The sequence below is a fragment of the Dermacentor albipictus genome, chromosome 8, assembly GCF_038994185.2.
Source record: "Dermacentor albipictus isolate Rhodes 1998 colony chromosome 8, USDA_Dalb.pri_finalv2, whole genome shotgun sequence".
NCBI classification, from domain to species: domain Eukaryota; kingdom Metazoa; phylum Arthropoda; class Arachnida; order Ixodida; family Ixodidae; genus Dermacentor; species Dermacentor albipictus.
Window position 1 is genome coordinate 32,122,785 of NC_091828.1, and position 20,378 is coordinate 32,143,162.

At 41.6% G+C, this 20,378-nt stretch overlaps 1 protein-coding gene across 12 annotated transcripts in view; it reads left to right on the forward strand.

Annotated features, from left to right (window-relative positions):
* The first annotated feature begins 2,265 nt into the window (after positions 1 to 2,265).
* Positions 2,266 to 20,378, forward strand: part of LOC135912827 (zinc finger and SCAN domain-containing protein 23-like) — a 51,952-nt gene continuing 33,839 nt past the window's right edge. For 2 of the 12 annotated variants that reach the window (XM_065445367.1, XM_065445378.1), the window contains exons 1-2: positions 2,266 to 2,526; positions 15,115 to 17,629. The gene's annotated coding sequence lies outside the window, so the exon portion shown is untranslated. Of the gene's footprint in view, positions 2,527 to 7,555; positions 7,786 to 12,227; positions 12,624 to 15,114; positions 17,630 to 20,378 lie in introns of those variants that run through there. The other 10 variants (XM_065445377.1, XM_065445379.1, XM_065445370.1 and 7 more) reach the window with 9 other exon arrangements.

A 20,378-nucleotide genomic window follows, 5' to 3' on the forward strand; every position in this document is an offset into this window, starting at 1 on the left:
TTATGCTCGTGCGAGCAGCAGAATGACAAAAGGTCCGTTACATGTCAGTTTCATAATATCAGTTTTGCCGCAATATAGTCGTGTTATGCTGTCAAGCGTACATAATGTATCACGGTAAAGTATATGAAAACGTGGGCAAGGTCCACTACGTTGCTATGGCGATTTTCTTGTTTTATGGTCGTGGCCATGCGCTTTTAAAAGGCATGAACTAGGAGGAATCACGGTCGAAGCGCATAGCATGAACCTTGCCGATGCACTACTTGGAAAAAAAGGAAACGAATTGGAATGGGTGACGCCAAAAACAAAGCCTTGGCTTTTGTATTATGAAAGGAGTTCCAAGAATATTCAAATATATTCCAAGTTCCTGCCTTATTTATGACTGTTTAAAGTAAATGCATATATTGTGCACCAGTCTTAGCACCAATTCTGATGCACTTTAATGATGTAGCTTTAATAAGACGTGGCAAATATATAATTTGTGTGGTGTTGTGTTGTTTATAAGCTGCTGCTTTCACGTGGTAATGTGCACATTGACCGAAAGAGTTTATGCATCCTCCTTATAGAACATGATAACTTGTAGAAAGGTGAACCACCTGTCAAGGCATCGTCGTTGTGCACCAGATTTCATAAACATGGGGATAGCTATGATACACAAAGAGTAGCTGTGGCTTAACATACCCAGATGCATACACAGGAGTGCGGATGTCAATACAGGAGGAGGCAATGTCAATACAGGGTCAGAAAATACCTCGGGTAAGAGAATATAAATACCTTAGTATATGGAAAAACGAAGGCAATAGATATATGGAAACACGGGAAAACAATAACATTGAAGGGGAAAAGAAATGAAGCCATAGTGAAGCACAGAGCGCTATGGGGACACACTAGGTACGAGGTGCTCCGGGGTATGTGGAAATGTGTAATGGTTCCAGGACTTACTTTTGGAAATGCGGTTGTTTGCTTAAAGTCAGGGGTACAATCAGGACTCCGTGACAATTAACCAATGGTCAGTGGGACGCCTCGCATTGGGCGCTCACAGGAAGACTACAAATGAAGCTAGGCAGGTTGATATGGGCTGGACAAGTTTTGAAGGGAGGGAACCTCAAAGTAAAATTGATTATGAAGAATGACTGAGGAATATGGAAGAAATAAAATGGGCTGGGAGAGTGTTAAGATATTTTTACAGAAGAAACATTGATTCACAGTGGAGGAAAAGAACTAGGAAGCTTACCAGCAAGTATGCCCCCTGTAGGGTGGGTAACACGGCAACAAAGAGCGTCAAGCGGAAAGTCAGAGAGGCTGAAATAATCTCATGGGTGGCGGCAGTGGAAAATAAACCTGTCATAGTAACTATTTAAGAGGAAAAAACGAAATCAGGAAAGAAACAATTTATGATAATTCAAAGGGAACCTCCTTACTTTTCAAAGCATGGTCAAGACGCCTTAGAACACACACCTATAAAGAGAGATATAAGAAGGAACAAGGAGCATGTGCTTGCTGCGGTAAACCTAGGGAAACGATGGAGCATGTTTTATTGTGGAAATGTCTGCCCAGATGTCGATTTAGGCTCCTCTGTCTTCCTTTAAACCCTTGGGTTCAGCGAGCGCAGGAGGAAAGTAAACATGTCCGCAATAGAGAGTAGTAAGAGGCGATTGGAAGTTTGGTGGAAGAAAATTACGGAAACGACAAACAATGGAAGCGTACAAAAACAAACTTCCCGATGGGGGTTCGGAAAGTTTGGTGATGGGGATTCTTCGGGGATCTTGTCCCCTTTTTCTTTTTTTACTATAGATAGGACATTGGGCAATATATCAACTAGAGCTTGGTGGCGCAACCCCCCCCCCCCCCCTTGTCCCAAAAGGAACGCTCATAGCCTCCACCCATCCCAGCAATTTTGGCAGTGGTGCACTCTGTAGTGTGCATAGCATCACTACAGTGTACTAGAAAAGTTCTAGTATTATATTCCTATTCTGATACACTATAGCATCACTCTTTAATACCAGGATATTTATATTATAAATTTCGCAAATATTTTCACAATATGGCCCTCAGATGCGCACCAGAAGGTATTTAAACATCGCGCCAAACACTCACTTCCTCCATGAGTCCGCGTACTCACATAAGTTCGAGCTATTCGCTGGGGTGTTTGCTTTATTATTCTTGTTATATAAATGTACAAACGTCTTTACTTGTACAATAATTTAGAAACATAATGTATGTGGTTACTTCAATGTTTTCACTAGTGCAGAATACACCCCAAAGGAGTCTAAATATGCGCGATAGAGCCCGCGCGAACATTTGTGTACATCCGCGTTCGTGCGGTCAGTTCGTTGTGTGGCCTATCTTCGGTTTCGCTTGTGCGTGGCACATTTCCGCAATTTCTGTAGAACTACCAGCAGTAGTTTGTTTCACAAACGCACTGATAAAGTAGCAATACCCCACGTTTCAGCGAAACCGTGCAAGAAGCGCCAGTCCTGCGGGAACCAGTACCTGTAAATGCAGCGTGAACGTGTCGAGCCCTCGATGGTGAGTGCAAGTGCTGTAAAGTTCGAAGGCGCTGCGCGTGATTCCCCGTTTGATATTGCGGATGCAGGATCGTCTGCTCAATAGACATTAGTATGTTGAACGAGTTCCTCATGCGTGTTGCGACTTGCAAGAAGTGCGAGGAGCGGACCATTCGGCTTGGTTTAGGTGCCCCAAAACCGCGTCTGTTCTTGCGTAGTGAAAGCTTCCATTTATAATGCATTTAGTTACTGCACTGGTGGAAACAATGCCAGAATGAAAGTCCTTGAGATCCCCGGTGTTACACCAGGCGTGTTTTGCGATGCTGTGCTGAGCAGGATGGACCACGCCAGGATATTAAGAGGAAACTTCAGCTCGGGGCCAACTCTGATGCCGCTTACCCAGATACGCGAAAAAATCAAATGCTTTTCTAAATAATCCCTTGGCCGATTTTAATGAAATGGGTTGCATTTGAAAGAGGAAGCAAAATCCCAGTTACTGTTGGAAGCGGCACTTTGATTTAGTGCTTGAATTATTCTACAAATATTGCCAAACATCGGGATGCTTGAAAATTAGAAGCACGAAGTTTACAAATCCGTAGCTCTGCTCCAAGAATAAGTATCGCAGTTCTGTAAACATCATCCGTTAGAACGTCCAAGGGAAACAAATTTGATATATTAATATCATAAGTGAATTTGTTACCATGTTTACAGGGGTATTGCAAAAGTTTCACTCAAATATTAGCGGTGTGTTTAAGAACCATGCATAATACATAAGTTTTATCCACTGTAGATGTCCTGTTAGTTGCAATTGACAGAACTGTGATACTATTTTGTATTGCTGAGTTACAGTTGTAGGTTTGCTAGCCTCGTTTTCCGAAAATTTTCAGTTTCCGACAACTGTTACAGAAAGATGGACGACCCAAATAAAAAATTGGCATCCAGCAGTCACTACCTTTTAATGTTTTGTTTTGAATTCAACAAACCTCATCAAATTTGAAGCAGTGGTTGCAGAGAAAACAGATTCCTGCTTTGCCATGTAATTAGAGCCTCCGAGGTAAACTTCCTCTTAAGGGGACCCTGAAATGATTCACAAACTTGTACAAACGTACCGAGTCGTTAGAGTAGGTCCTTCTGATCATTGACGCATGTAAGTGCTCCGCATGAAGCGTGTAATTTATTATAAGGTTTTTGAAATGTACATCACTGCCGATTGCAGCACACTGCTCAGCTAAATTTTAAGCCACCCCTGCCCATTTGACGTCATTTGCCCCAATGACGTTAGTAGGGCGAGCTATCCGATTGGCTGCCCAGGGCGCGTCATCAATCATTTTTCCAACTTTATGGTGAACAAATAGTTTTCGTAATAATTGGAATGTTAGTTAATTTGTTTCTATAAAAAGAAAGTAACAGAAAGAGAATGCACAAAAACAATTTCTCACTACACTTAAGCACTTCCGGCACACAGCATGCGTCATTCGCTTGTGTTATAACATGCTCCTTTCTCGGCCTTGAGTTGGTCTCGGCCTTTTTGTGAGCACCATGATTTGACATTGTTGTGTTGTGGGCTGCAAACATAGCGACTGGCAATATATAAAGCTGCGACATTGTGTCCCTCTGCAAGGCAGCAGACGAGCGGACTGGCTGCAGTGCATCGAACTGTCGCTATCCGATCGGCACCAGGATTTGCGCATTTGCGGCCGCCACTTTACATCGGAGGATTACTACCACAATAGTGTTTTGTGAGTTCAGTATTTGAGTAAACGCAAGAGCAAGGGGCCAGGGCCTGGCCGTTTGACCGTGCAGTTCAATGGGATGTGCAGAAGTGCAAATGCGTATGGTCTGCACGGGGCAGCCACCTGGTAGCACAGAGCTCAACCACACACAGTAGCAGTAACAAAATGCACTCTTCTTTGCTGGTGTAAATTTTTCCCAGGGGTGTAATCGTTAGCACATTGTTTTTTTAAATGTTAAAATGTTTTACACTTGGTTAGAGCAATATTAGTGATTTTTTTGGCTGGTTGAGCTCTGCGCTAACAGGTGGCTGGACCATGGAGACCGATCAGGCCGCTCGCATACGTCTACGCTGAAGTTCCTTCATCAGCTTGAGTTTATGCCTCCACCCATCTATTGAAACGCCCAGCTCACCTGTGGTTACCGGAATATCAGACACGTTTGGTGCTGCCAAGCAGCTGGCAGAGAGCTTGAAAAGGGTTCGCATGCTCGCTCCTAGATAACTGGAAGTCGACAACACGACGTGCCATCCGGACGCAGAGCCAGTGAAGGCAGAGCTTAGCCCCAATCACTCGGCATACGAATTGAGGAGAAAATGTATGACTATAGAGGAGGGTAACTTGTAATCGTCCGTAGCTCTCTTAATATGAAACGCTTCACACGAATTGTGGTGCGAATGATTAACTTTAGCTATACCGTGTGCATCTACAAAATTTGTCTGAATCGTTTCAGGGGCCCTTTAAGAAAGGCAGACTTTTAAACCACCTCTGCGGAAAGCAAAAAAAAAGGGGGAGGAAGATCGGGATGAGTGAAATAAAAAGTATTAGAAGGCAATACAAAGGAAATAATCTCGCAGAGTGCAGATCAGCAGCCTTTTAGGCGAACTTGGAAGAGACAAACTTCATATCAATTTTTCTCAGGAACACTATATTTGCTTCCAAAAGGAAAGTTTTCTCTGCCACCGCTGAATTTTCATAATAGATTTTATTTTGCACAAATTGTTCCTAAATCTTTGTGGCATCTACTGAACTATGTAAAATGTGTTGCCACTGGATGTTTATATGAAGAAAGGCTTAAAATATGTGTTTTTGGTCTGTAAATTTTTCTAAACACTCAGATGGTGACTAAACAATGATTGTAGCCACAGGTATCCTTTTGATCCATAACAAATTGCAGTACATGTAGAACAACCAGAAAAAGTTGCACTTAGTGCCTGTACAGAAGTTTTAATAATGCGCCTTCAAGAAAAAGAGTATAACAAAAATATTCTAATATTTCTAGTATAACATGCTCTATCCATCTGCTTTTAATGCTTGCAATAATGCCGTGTAATCTACCCTCATTGTCAATAATTTTATTGTGTTGAATTCTCCAAAAGAAGTCTGTAACTAACTGGCCATTAAGAATTCACTTTGATAAGTCATTTTCAGTGTACTACTAAAGTGACTGTCTTGTGAATGTGCATTGTTAATTCTTGTTGATAATATAATGCTTGTAATAATACCATGTAACTTTCTTTGGTGTCACTTACATTTTCTTGTGTTGAGTGCTTCAAGAGAAGTTCATTGGTGCTATGGGGATGAATTTAACATTGCCATTGAATGCACTTGTTATATGCAAATATTCATCAGCAATTTATCATCTACCACAGTGCACAAAGGAAGCTGCATTTACGTCTCTTCTTGTCGATCATAAGCTGAACAGTAGGAAGTGAAATGTTTTTAAATTCACTTCTGTTGACCTTGTTTCATGTTTGGCTGTTTATTTGTCATTTCAGTGATAAGAGCTCTTATCACATATGGCTGCGTCAGAATTAGTGCGTTACTATTGCACCTATGAAATGATCCTTGGAACTCCTTAGTTTTTGGAGCTGCTCAATTTTCTTGTGCTACACTAAGCTGAATTTCTAACTTTATACAGTGTGTCACTGAAGTTTTAAAACATAATACCTGCTCGCGATATTGCACCAATAGCGATCTTGAACAAAGTTAGCACTATTCAGAATATAAGTGAAGTAATTCCTTGTCCTTTTGCATGACATTCATGTACTGAAAAGAGATATCCCATTTCCTTGGTGCCAAACCATATTCAGTGTTGTCTGCTTCCCACGAAACAGTAGTGCTGAAATGTAGCAAAATGTGGTCGCCACAGAAATTCACTTCTGGACATTGGGGTGCCAGGCAGCAAGTAGTTGGACGCTTGCTTCTAGTACATTTGCAATCGCAAAGACAAATCTAGAAACTGTAGTTTGTTTCTTTGGCTATCTCATGTGTAAACTTGAGGCCCAGGCTACAATCACAAAACACTTGTAGTACATTTACCACCATGTGATCTTGCCCCATCGAAAGTAACCAAAAAATTGTCAACAAATTAGTAAATTTTTGCCAAACTTTCTAATGCACTGTGAATGTTTCTGTCCACACGAGCTGAAAAAATTTTTTCTTAGTATAGGCGGTACCTATGAGCCTATGCATATGCCTGACTTTTGCACATACATTGCGTCCATTCCAACTGACAAAAGTAGAATTAAGGTAAAGGAATAGTACTTCCATAAAAATTTACACAGGTATTCCGCCATCATTTCTAAATTTAACTTTGTCGTTATCTTTGCAAATACACATTTTTACACTTTTTCTCAACTGCATGTGGAATTGAGTAAAAAAAATTTTTTATGTCAACGCTGAAGGCGCCACATCCCTTTGTTCTATCTTCTCTTAAATATTCAACAACCGCCTCAGATTTACAGATTGCTTACAGGTCGGAGATTCTTAACATGGAAAACTGTTTTCTGATAAAAGATGCTACCTGCTGCTGCCACGTGTTTCTTTCAGTGACAATGCCTCTGAATGGCTCTCTAGGTTTGTGCGTCTTGCATGAAAAAAACACTTCAAGATGTAGGCCCTTTACCTTCTTGACTGAGGCGCATAGGCTTTCTAAATTAAGCAACCGAAGTAATCCACTAGTGTGCTGTTTTCTTTTAGCGGGCTTAACATCTATATTCTTGAAATTGTTATCGATAGCTTCACAGGCATTTTGACCAAACATGCTATCAGGTAGGACAACAAAACATCCTTCTTTATTGGCCGCAAGAACACACAACTCTCTAGAAGCCAAGTCCCCTGCTACTAGGTTGAGCCAGTTGGGATTCACACTTGCATATTCTTCCTCAAGAACCAGTCGGGAGACTGCTCTCAATGCTGCCAGCTTTGTGGGTGGTCAAACTGTCAGTTCCAGTATGAACTTTGGCCCAAGCTGCAGAATCTTGTTGTCTGCTTCTGGAATAAAATATTCCCCAAGCCATACCACTCTTCCTTTTGTAGGAGGTGCCTTCTTGACAGTGCGCCGGAGAGGTCTCACCATGTTCCAGAGGAACTCCGTTGTCCTGTCCACTATTTTGTACCATTCCAGGAAGAGGCATCTGCTGGAAAGTGCCTGTGCATCTACCTTCTTTGCGTCCTTGTCTATTGTGCTTGCTACAAATTTCACCATGAATACTTACCAACTCGCCCAACTATCAGTTCTGCAACAAGGAGGTAGTTGGCACAGACTGGTGAGTTTTCTTCTTTACGAGTAGGTTGTTTTGAAGCAAAAACAAAGACAATCCTTGCTTAGATGGCCTAGGGACAACGTTGGTGTTCCCTTCCTTATACTTGACGAGGCTTTTTTAGATCCGGGTCTGCTTGTTGCTGTTCAGCAAAGCCTTCCATGCTTATTATTCCATGGAAGGTGTCGTCATCCTCATTGTCTTGCAGCGGCAGGTCAATGGGGGCATATGATAAGCAGTCAGCATCAGAGTGTTCTCTTCCGGACTTGTAGATTACAGTGATGTCATATTCTTGCAGTCTGAGGCGCCACCACCCCAGGCGTCCTGAAGGGTCCTTTAAATTCGCTAGCCAACACAATGCAGCGACTTCAAACAGCCTGCCATATAGGTAAGGGCGGAATTTCGCTGTAGCCCAAATGATGGCAAAGCATTCCTTTGTGGTCATAGAATAATTGCCTTCCGCTTTTGACAGCGACTGGCTAGCATAAGCTATCACCCGTTCAAATCCGTCTTTCCTCTGGACTAGGACGGCACCGAGGCCTAGGCTACTGCCGTTAGTGTGGATTTCTGTATCGGTGTCTGTTCTGTGCTTTCTGTTCTGCGAGAGGTAGTGGGATCGATCCCCTGCACCTCCACCAAATGTCACGAAGTACTGATGGTGAAGAAAGCAGCAAAACTGGGAATGGCTACACTAGTGTTTTATTGGGTGAACCTGGTTACCCTCAAAAACAGGCTACACTCGAAGAACGGCGATAGCTGTAAACACAGTCGGCTATTTGATCTGTCAGTCAAGAGCATCGACTTTTATACATGGGTCATTGAAGGTTCCAGAGTAATCACTGGTGCCCGTGTGCATTCCAGAAAATTCTGCACAATTCTCATCGCACATGCAGTCCAGATTACACATGCTTCAGCGACAACAAAACACGAGCAGAAACATAGATAGCATATGAGAAACTTTCGGTACGTGCGGGTGCGTCCCGCGCTGATCAATAACATTTGTTAGACAGTGAAATGCGGTCAATTGAAGAAGGTAAACAAGTACACGTCAGTACTGTTAAAGACCCATGTAGTGTGTTCAGTATGAAAGGAGCCACCTAGCTTTTTCTAAGAGAACATGTATTATAACAAAACCGCTGCTATGCTATTTGGTACATGGTCTCACTTAAAAGCTGAGGATGAAAACATGGTAGGACAAAAGAGGTGAGTGGGCAGCTGCTTGACACAGAACTGAGTGCATTCCGCTTGCATTGTACGGAATGCACTTTAGCAGGGAAGAAGTTTGGGCATGTTGGTGGATAGGTACAAACTAGGATACATAGCGCAAGAAAGACGCAGGGACAAGCAGGAACACGGGACGAGCGCTAACTTTGAACAATTGATTTATTGCAACTGGTGAGCATATATATACTCACTGGGACACCACTGCAGTAGACACACTGAAGGGAAGGATGAAAAGCAGTCATGTGACTGCTATACCCAAAAATTCAAGCTCTTTCTTTGATAAAAGTATAGACGGCATGCTAACGCCGTCTGCACTTTTCCCATGTTCCTGCTTGTCCCTGTGTCTTTCTTGCGCTATGCATCCCACTTTGTACGTACAGAATGCACCTGAATGCACCAGAACCATGCGCTTTATGGAGGTGTTTTGAAGTAAACTTAGAGGTCGAATATGTTCTCCACTACACAGTTGATGCAATGATATTAAAGGCGGATATAAATAACAGGAGGAAATAATTTTTTGTATCTGTCTGGAGGTTGTTTAGTTATAAAGCAAAGGTTAAGTTCGAGTAAAGAATACTGCCAATGTTGTTTATTTTTTATCAGTATTTCAAGGTGACACCATTTAAAAAGATAGACATATTGGCATGACCACTGGAGAAGCACAAAATGCATGACTTCTCTGTATTGATAGGGATTTTTGTATGATGTGCCCAGCTGGAGATAATGCTGAGTGCCTCATGTGCCTTGCCTATTAGATTCAAGTGGTAGGTCACAGAAATGACGACCACCTCTCATCTGTACACTGTGTCGACACACTCTGCAGGAAAGGGAGGTACAAAAGCTTAGTAGTAACGTAATTTCATAGTAAGGGACATGATGGTGAGCTATGCAACATAGTTTTTGAAGCTCAAGCAATGAGGAAACGGGAGAAAAACAGTGAAAGAAGAGAGCAGAAAAATAGATGCTACACCTGCAACTGATTATTGGGAAGCACAGCTTTCTACACATACTGTACAAACACACGACATCAAGAGGCAGCGAAGAGCTGGAGAAGAGTCATCGATGGCAGTTGCTTAGCAATGTCATTTTCACATTGTGTAAACTAAGTTTGAGCTAACTCTTACCTTCCTACAGATTTCAATTTGATATTGTTCACAGGTTCATCTTTGCTTCTGCCCAGGATCCTCACATCAGAGAATTGCAGTTCCTAAATGCAAGATCGGCAGTGTGCAGAACAATGCATACTTAAATCTTCCTTTAAACCAGTGTTTTGCAAACTCTTCTGGTATGTCACCCCTTTTACTAGTACCAAACCTACCTGAACCCCTACCTTTATAAGCCTTCTGAATGTTTAGTAGTAGATGTAGTTTAGCCCTTGAGGCCCAAACTTTGAGTGTCATAGCATATCCTCGGCTACCTCCCTCTCAAAATTTTCTTGTCTAGCACCAATAAACAAACTAGTGTGAAGAAGGAAGTGGATAGTTTAAAGCTTAATGTCAAAGGTTGGTAAAAGAAGCATTGATGTCAGTGGGGATGGTGATAGTTGGAACTTGCATGTCCCACAGAAAAAGGCTGATGACCCATTTGGAAGTCACGATCCACAGTTTGAGAAATACTGTTTTAAACTGTTCACATGTTCCCTCATTCACTGATTGATGCTGTGGCCAGTTTAGCTGACGTAGGTTCTTCCCCAGCTTAGCAAACCCTGGTGTTCCATTCCTGTGGTACACTTCATGTAGCGATTGATGTAGTTGACTCCACACCTTTGCACAGCAGGTAGCGATAATGGTTAATCTTGGAGACCTCCATTTGAAGGAGTGGCTGATGCCTTGCCAGAGCTAGAGTGGTAAATGACAGTTTGGTGTTAGATGAAAATTAATAAAGGCTTTTATGCAAGAAGCGTTTTTTGCCTACTTGAGGCAGTTTAAGTTGAACTATGTAGCCTCGTACACCAACCCAATGGCTGAAGATGTTTGCTAGCGTCGGAAAAAAAAAACAAAGTTGCCCATCAAATGCATTTGATGGCCACGAGAAAGTTCTTATGCTAACTGCAATACTTCCTCCAGATCATTTAGGATAGTTTAAGCAGTTTACGTACCAATTTTGCCATGAAGCCACTCTGCTGTGTACACTATTGTATGAAGCAGGGTGATGTAAAAAGAAAATTATCCAGCTTAAACCACTAGGGATGTGCCCATGGTCATGATGTTGTCATGGTCATTCCATCACTGACATTCCAGCTTTGTCATCCGACTCCTGTCATACCATTGTTGTCATGTAGCTGTCACGCTCTTCTCGTACCATTGTCATCATTTCAGAAATTTAATTCAATTGTCATTGTGTGTTCATTGTTCTACCACCTTTATTGTTGCATCGGCGTCATTCTTTATTCGTTTTATCGTGATCATGCTGTCATCATTCAGTTGTGATTATGCACCATTATTGTGCATTGTCATTGCACCAGTGCATTGTAATACTCTTGTCATACATTTGTTGCCATACCATCATCATGATGCTGTCATGGTTGTTCTATCATCGTCATTCCAGCTTCATCTGATTCTCATCCTACCATCCTTGTCATATAGTAGTCGCATCATCGTCGTCATCCTATTGTCCCCATGCTGTCATCTTCACACTATCGTTATTATACCATCACTATTTCAGAATCATCTCATTTTCATCATGCTGTGATCATCATACTGCCTTCACCGTTCCATCGACATCATTGCACCATCATGACTGCACTGTCGTGATTGCATCATGGTCATGGCTGGCCCTAGCAAGCGAGCGTTATAGTGAAATGGGGCCTGTCCCAGGGACAGTGTATATAGCCTCAGTCCGCGGTGTTACACATAGCCCAAGTTATGATAATTCACAATGACCACTACAGTTTCTAAATGAATGTCTTCAGCAAGACAATAATTTAGTACATTGCTTGAATGCTGACCATATTTATGTCAGCAGTCATCACGAGATGGGTTCTGCTGGAATTTTTCAAACATTTATGAAATCTGACAAAATGTGATAGTGAGCTGACAAACGCTGTCTAAAGCACCTTGGTATGAGGAAAGATAGGTTAGTAAAATATGGTAGCTTTGAAGTTTTAATTCGATTGAGTATTTTACATAGTGCGCATACGAGTGATGTTCCAAAAGTATGTTTTGTAATTTCCTTTTTTTTTTTCGGAAGGAAAGATGGTACACCAAGTGAAACAAACAGTTGCCATAAGAATCCACGGCTGTTGCTGGTTCAACAACAGAAGGAGCATCAGCGAAGGAGGAATGGCACATGCACTGAGCGCCGAAGAAGAGAGAGTTGCATCATACTGGCGTGCCCGAGGTTATTCGAGTGCAAATCACCATGGCAGACAGACGTGCTGATAGCTTGGTCACCAATGGAAGTGTGTGCTGGTTTCTGGTATGAATGGGCACCTGTTTCCTGCATTGAAAGCCGCACTCTCAGGGTGTCACTTCCAGAACAATGCTGAGGTGGAGCAGGCTGCGCGACTATTCATTACATCACAGGGCACCTAGTTTCACCAGTGTGGTTTCTTCAAACTGATTGCGCACTACGACAGCTGTCTCAGTGTTGGTGACGACTATGTGGGAAACTAGTGAAAGGTGATGCCATGGTGCAGTTTACTTTTCTTTTTCTTTTGCAATAATATCTCTGTGTGAAAATAAATGACGGAACTTACTTTCGGAACATCCCTCGTAAGTTGAGGGCCACATTCATTCTATGTGCAGAACCAACTTGTTTAAGATGAAGTAATATACTAGAGTGTAAAAACTACCATTGATGTGAGTTGATGTGCATTGATGGAATTCATTGCAATAGGTCAGTGTGATGGAACTGAATTTGGTAGTTGGTTGGCTTTAATATGAAAAATAAAGCCACCTTTTACTATTCAGTAAACTCAGCCACACATTCAACAGCTCTAACGATGTCGACGAAACAAGCTCGCAGAACTTGCTCTCGTTAATGGTTAAAACACTGCCACCAACATCCAACTTCATATTGAACGGTACGCTCCTGACTACCGCTACAATGTGCATTGGCTCTGAACTAACCGTTTGAAGCGCCCAAAGGTTGCAAACTTTGTATTGCTCACGCGGGACAGGCAGGTCGTCCACGCTGTACACACAACTGGATCCAATCCTGGCATTTCTTCTTCCAGACTGAAATTTGGAAACTCTTGCGAGGTGCCCTTTCTGAACGCATTTTTGATAGATGGTGTTCCCATCCCAGCGCCACCGTGCAATAAGGCCTCCCCCACAACTAAAACAGCAGCTGCTGTCATTTTGCCTCCTGGCCACAGGGTTTGCTTGCTCTGGAGCTCCATCAGGTAGTCCCTCAGCCTGCTGTCTGCTCAATATGCAGGAATCTTTACATGCAGCCTCCATAGCTATGACAATGTTCTTCACCGATTCAAAGTTCAAATCCATCGTCTCCAACAGATGAGTTTGCGTGGGCACGTTTTTGATACCACTCACAATCTGGTCACGCAACATACGCTCTTGGAATGTTGTGAAATTGCAACAGTGCAACACCAAAGCCACTGCACCACCACGATGGGTTAGGGAGCAACAATAGATATCGGTCATTGTCCTTCTTTGCATATACAGAAAATTGTTTACATGCCTTTTAAATGGATAAATGTAAGGTAAATAGTCAAGCTATTTTTATGGTGTTGCTCCAGTGCTCGCTGGAAAGGCGAGTGTGCCGCCAGCTGTCTAAATTGACCATGAATTCCAATGTCGCTGCTGAGGCTGGTCCAAGCAGCAGGTCAATGCCTCAATTTGCTTGGTGGGAAATGCATAAGTTTTTTTCTATTGTTGCTAAGGTCATCAAATTTAGTACATGTTCTACCGACAAGAAGACAAAGCCTCCTGCTGAATATTGTTAAAATTGACATGTAGGTTCAAATGTTGACCTTTCAAACCCGCGTCTTCCTGCAAGGAAAATGTTCAACAGGCTGTGGTACGAAAAGTAAAGGAATAATGTTTATTTACAGAGATTTAAATAATCTAAAGGCAATAAAACTCATGCCTAGATCACTCATAACAGTTATCAAAGGAAAGCAAATTCAATGATTAACAGTAGTGTACCAGAAGTTGACTCTGCAGAGAGACATCTAAATATTGCTCTGTCATAGTGTCTCCATTTAGGTCATGCTACCGAAGAAAAAGACATTGATGATTTCCTGTAACTATGCACGCTTCTAGCAAACAACCTTTTCTTGGCCATGCCACTAAATTTCCCCTATTTTTCATAAATGAATAATGGCCTGGCGTTACTATAATGTGAACTCTTATAAAGTGGTTCATAAGGGTGTGATAACATACAAAATTATTAATGCCCTTCGAATAGTCCCTACTATTCAATATTTTAAAATATTCAACCTCTTTGAATACTGTAAGGGACAAACTAGTTTTTGCAGTTTACAAGACGAAATGCTGATGTAAGTGGAGACTACTGAGTGCTGCAAAATACCTGTCGTTGTTTTGCTGACACAGCTCTTTGTGTGTGAATGCATGAAAGGGCTAACGTACTTGCAATAGTAAACATTCAATAAATAAGCATGTCACACCTTAGACAGCCTACAAATTTGCTGTCTCAGTGACTTATCATTTTGCATGTTTTGCTATGTTTAAGTTCCTTTGAACTTCAGCATGATTCAATTTACTAAGGTGGCATATTAGTATATTGCACATGGCTCCTTCAGCAAGAACTACTCTGTACCACAGGCATTTGGACATGTGCTGTTTCTTTAATTACTGTCATTGATGTGGTGCTTTATATATGACCAGCTTTCATTTGTTTCTAGCTTACAAGCTTCAGTTCAGCTGGAATCCAGTTGACAATGGCATTATACTGATCAAATAAAATAACCGAGCCTTTTGTTGCTTAACAGATTCCACCAAAATCTTTATATTTCACTGTGTTTAGAATTGGAAATATTTGCTATATGATTCAATGTTTGGAGGTCATTTGTATAGAATGTTTATGTTTGAGTTGATCTGAAAATTGCAGTTTTTGAACACCTTGATTGTAAACAATGTAGTGAGCAGGTGGCTGATCTGGTTACCTTTCTTTTAACTCTTGTCACAGGAGGATGTCATCGCTGCCCAGCAACAGTCAAGAGGCAGCAGTTGCAGCAGAAGTGCCTCAGTTGTCGAGATAGTTGGGACTATGCGACCACCCGGCTGCGTGCTCTCATCCCACACAAGTGCAACCACACGGGCGGGAATTCGCTTCGCTGCCACTAGTACTGCTTTTGGAGCTTTTTGCACAAGAGCAACTTCAAGTTACACCTGCACACACATACAGTCGAGTAACTTTTTCTCTACGCTGGTTGACATTCTTTGTGCAGGATGACCACCTGAGCAGTCACTTGAGCAACTGCACACTGCGATTACATCAGTGTTAGACAGGTCGCTAATCTGAATAGGCACCACGAGAGCTTGGAACCATGCTAGGTAAGTAACTAGCAGCCTAGGTGCACCTCGAGGAATACACAGTTGGAGCTGGGACTGTGCAGTCGCATTCCAAATTAGATGCATCACGGTGCCCGTGGTCTTTAGAACTTCAAGACTGCATGGCAACACCGACATATGAAGTGTTGAACTAAAGGTTGTCTCAATTACTTGTATTAACTAAACCAATTTCTGCATGTCTGTGCCACCGTGCAGTGCAGTTTTTCAGCCTCTTTGTCATTGAGCTCTAACATTCGGTTCACATTGAATACTGCCATACATATATGTGCCATAAGCTGCACGAGCACGTTTACATTCTTGTGGATCAAAGAAGACAAATGTTACTATGTGTTGTCAGAAACTGCACTGCGAAGTCTCTTCAAAGGATATTCCAAGAGTATTTAATAAAGTCTCATGATGTTAGGATTTAGCTGAGACTGGCTGAATGAAGGTTAAATGGGCATTGTTTTGATGAGATTATGCCTGTTTAATGAAACTATGTTCGTGTGTTGTTCCTTTACGTGAAGGCATCACAAACTCAGAAGTGCACATTTGGTATGTTCATATACCAATGCTGGTACAGCATGGCGCTAAACAGACAGAAAAAGGCACAGAAGTCTGTCTGTGTATATGCCTATTTTTCTGTCCTTGTAAACTTTGCCCTTTTTTATTCTTCTGTTTATCATAGGCTGTGCATGAAGTGTTGTGCCTTAATGCTAGCCAGACAAGTTAATTGTTGACAACACCCTTGTTTTCCTCTTTTGCTACTTGCATGTCTGTCACTCATATTGAAAAATAATATATTTGCTCTCCTTATATACAAGGTATCTACAACTTGGGGTATTAGCTTTTTTATCAGCTTAGCAAGTTTTCCAGCGCGTGTGACTACTTCTTTCTATGTTATTATTTGGTGTATGATATGATTTTTTAAGTTTCATCTTTTTCTTCTCTCTAAATTCTAGCAGTTGTACTACTACTTTGAGATTTTTTTTCTACTATATTCTGTTCGAGCTTGCTCAATGTCTTCTTGGACGTTCCTTTGCAACAATGAAGTATTTAGGTGAGACTAGAATTTAGTCATCACGATGTGTTTCGCAGTTCAAAATTTGATTGTGTATAGGGAATGTGCACCTTAATTATTCTTGATATTTGAATGCTCGCACTAATAGCATCTTAACTTCTTTCAATATCATTAGCTCATATTAATTGTGTTGCATGCATCAAGAGAATTTAGTGGTACCACTAAATTACTAACATTGATGCTGGTATTTATGAGGAATTTACTTTTGAGGGGGATCTTTGATGCATGTTTTTTCATCACAAATATGGAATGTTCTGTATTGTTGCACTGGCTATGGTTGGCTAACGCTTAACAACAAACTTCCACGTCTACTAAATGACTATAATGAAAAACAAATCGATATTTGCAAACTAAAATTTTCTAACTTGTACATATTCTTTCTAGTGTAACATTGACCTCTGGAGCTGTTTATGATTTGTATTTAGTTATATTGTTTTAATCGCGCTATTGCTACACGTACATTGTTATTAAATATTGTGCTGGCATTCGATATTGAGGAGAAGTGACTTATGTTAACGCATGATGCCCTATGTAGGGCAATAACTAGTGATAAGTTTAATTTTAAGGTTTTGTCAGAGTATGACAATTTTTTGTTTAATATGATAGTTTTGTGAAAGTGTACAACCATGTGAACAAAATGTGTGTGCCTCTGCTGCTATCTTTGCCAGTATGGGGCGAAGGACTCCCTCAAGTCATCCTTGAAATCAATTAATCAATCAATTTATCTATTTCACTGGTTCAACTAGAGTACCAGAGCCGTGTTACCACAGATGTGCCATATTTCTCCTGTTACATTTGCATGAAGCCATACTTTGACTGAGCCATGCAATGATATACTGTACACAATGCTATTCTTGCTACTGCCGCCGTTAAACTTAACCCGAACAGGAACGAGCGACCCTCGTGGCCGTCAGTGCTGCACAGGAGCGCTGGCTACAATCGAGACAAAACTGTGGCCAGGTATGCGATACCTGTCAACGGTTGCTCCGCTGACCCAGAGACAGACGCCGCGTGCACATCCCCACTTCGGAGTTGCATTTGCCGGAGGCTGCGTCGGCGCTTGGCCAAGGTGGGCCCCATACCTGTGACAACACGAAATAAAGGCAGGTGACGAGATATCTGGGCGTATACACTGCTTCCTGCTTAAAATGGGAGGCCATGCAGTTTAGTCTACGTGTTCAGTCTGAATGCCGTGGACAGTGCCTGCCAGAGTGCCACAAGTGGAGCAGCTTGCCATTATGTGGGAATGCATGCCAACCTATCTAGATCAGCAGAGTGAGAACTTGTTACATATACTGTTGACAGGTATTGCATGCCCAGCTGCACTCTCGTTGAAATTCCAGCCATTGCTAATTCATGGCATGGACGGTCACGTAGACCACTCGTTCTAGTGTTTGGGTGAAGTTTGATGGTGGTAGTACAAGTTACTAGAGTATGTGGCAGTCCTAATTTCTATTCCTCAGAAAGGTTCTTTCAGAATGGCACTTGTGAGCCTCTGATTGCAGATTTCCTAAATGCTAAAATGGTCTCAGAGCATGGTTTTTCTTCATGAACTACACGAATTAGCTGTGCTTTGCTTACCATGTTTATACCATGCAACAATGCATCTGTTTGGTTAAAATAAATGTGGGAGCACAACAGCATTATAAGCCCAGTGGTGCATTTAGATACTGTATGGAGTATTAGATGTATAGCTTGCACAATTTATTTTATGCTATGCGATTCCTGTTGTGTTGTATTCTTTTGTCTTGGAAAAACAATGGTATAATATGGCGTATTGCTAGTTGCATTCTCTTCAGTGGACATGACCATGGAGTACATTGATAGAGTGCATTGCTTGTTTTTAGCTAAGGTAGCTCTTGTATTGTGAGACGACAATGCTGGTTTGCCTTTTTGGAAATGTTTGTCATCCTATTATTCATTGTTCATTATTGATCCACATGCTTGTTTCGTGGTTGCCATCTTTTATACCTAGCAAAACAAGGTGATACATTAAAGCAACTCGAGTGATGAAAATAAACAAGAGGAACTGCAGAAGCAGCATCACAGCACACTATTTAGAGATGATAATAACTGTGCTTTGCTGTGTGTTCTAGTTATTAAGCATGCAGTAAATAGCTCAGATGACGAAATACCATCACAAAACCACAAAACACTTGTAATAATGGTGCTTGTTCGACCAAAGCCATCTGGTCCCAATTCAAGGCTTAATTTCACATACATTCTTGCTGCCATCTCAGGTTGTGCAGACTTCCTTTCGTATGTTCACTGTATGTTCACTGTACCTGACATGTTCAGGGATGGAACTGCTGCGCCAACTTGCGCCAAACTATCAAGCTGTGCCAACCTGTGCCAAAACACTAATTTCAAATGAAGTTGCCAAATTTAGCAGGATCCGTGCATTCATTGGCAACCACGCAGACATAGACATGCGTTGGCTAGTGCTCCGCCCTGCAATCTAAGCCAAAGCAATCCGTTTCATCATTGGCATCCTTGGAGTGTGGGTGTGTTTGGTGGCATAATTGTAGTTGGGCCACAAAAAAAATGAAAACCATTTTATGCTACACAATGCTTTATGATTGTTTTATAAAAGTTTGTATATGCGGACCAGCTAAAGTTCAGTTAAGCTGGCACTCATTTCATGGGGCAGTCGGGAAGAAAAGCCACTCTGAATGATGAAGGTCATACAGTCTGCTCATTGTGTACTTTACAAATTTAGGACTCGATTTTGCGCCCTATTGGTGCATTTACGTCAATAAATGAGCATGCATGTGAGGTTTTAGAGCTATTTTGTCCGGTGGCAAGGTTGATAGTGTGGCACGTCAAAAAACAACCTGCCTGCTTTCACGGAACTTCTTGGTTGCATATATTCAATAGCAACCACAATCAGCATTCAAATTTGCACTCTGGCATTATTTTCTGCCCGGCTACACCACACAAAATCAGGCTCTTGCCGCCACAGAAAGCAAGCCAAGGATGTAAAGTTTCATATTTAGTCAGCTTTAGCGGCCAAATTGTGGTCATAATTAGACGTTCGCCGAAACTGCAAACCTCCAAAATAGCGTTCATGGCAACGATGGTCACAACGCGACTTGTGCAAATTGTCCAAATATTTTAATAAACCATTGTTCGGCAAACAAAACATTGATTGCCGTTTCACACTGGCTTATGGAGGCTCTGGCAGAACTGCAAATAAGCCTGAATACCCAAGCTTATTCAAAATATTGTACTGTGGCACAGACTGGAAGGCCAGTAAACATTTTTATCCCTTTATTATTAAAAAGAAAGTTTTGGTGCTTTTTCTCGGCAAGCGATGTAGTTTACTGGCAAACTTGCAATAACGAGTTCACACTTATTCTGCGCTATTCTGCTATCTTAATTGAAGGTCACCAAGAATTAAAAATTACCAGAAGGCACTACACGAACGGCATGCACTGTACCTTGATGGGTGTTGTTCATGGTGGCCACTGTGAATATTTCTCGTTCATTGTGCATGGATGTGCTTAATTAGCTAAATTTATAAATTGAACTAATTGATAAGATGTCAATGAAAATGTTGTGGATGACATTTGCAAATGACCACTAACAGCATTTAAAACAACCTAGGATTTGTGAAAGACCCGCCATGGTGGTCATTATCATGTTGTTTTGGCATGTTAAACCCCAGAGTGTAATTTTAATTTACCTTCTTAAGACTTTTTTTAACGAAAAAGCAAGCCCTTGAAATAAATAATGACGAAGTAATTTAAAAGAAGCCACTGCGCACCAAAGATTGCATCAATCTTTACGCAAACCTCGTCGAATAGGGACACTGGGAA